We start from the raw sequence: 293 nt of genomic DNA, 5'->3' as shown, positions 1-293 counted from the left end.
CTTCACTTTTCCCTTTGGTTTCGGGGAGGTCACAGATATCCTTGACCTTTGACCTGTTCTGAATGATATACCTTTCTTCTCGCGAGTGCAAATGGAAAGCTGCCTTAATGTTTTTTCCATTATAATCAGTTTTACGATTGGTGCATGAGTGTGTGTGTGTGTCTCTCTCTCTCTTTCTATATACGTATAAAGCAAATGGTGGTGTGTCCTTGGTGTAGAAACTCGTTATAGCTATCTTGGCTTCGAGTTGTAAAGGGAATTGCTGAGGAGTAAATGTTAAGGAGTTTTGAGCA

This window comes from Penaeus monodon, chromosome 19 (genome assembly GCF_015228065.2).
Source record: "Penaeus monodon isolate SGIC_2016 chromosome 19, NSTDA_Pmon_1, whole genome shotgun sequence".
Classification (NCBI taxonomy): domain Eukaryota; kingdom Metazoa; phylum Arthropoda; class Malacostraca; order Decapoda; family Penaeidae; genus Penaeus; species Penaeus monodon.
Note: the sequence above shows the minus strand (reverse complement) of the source record.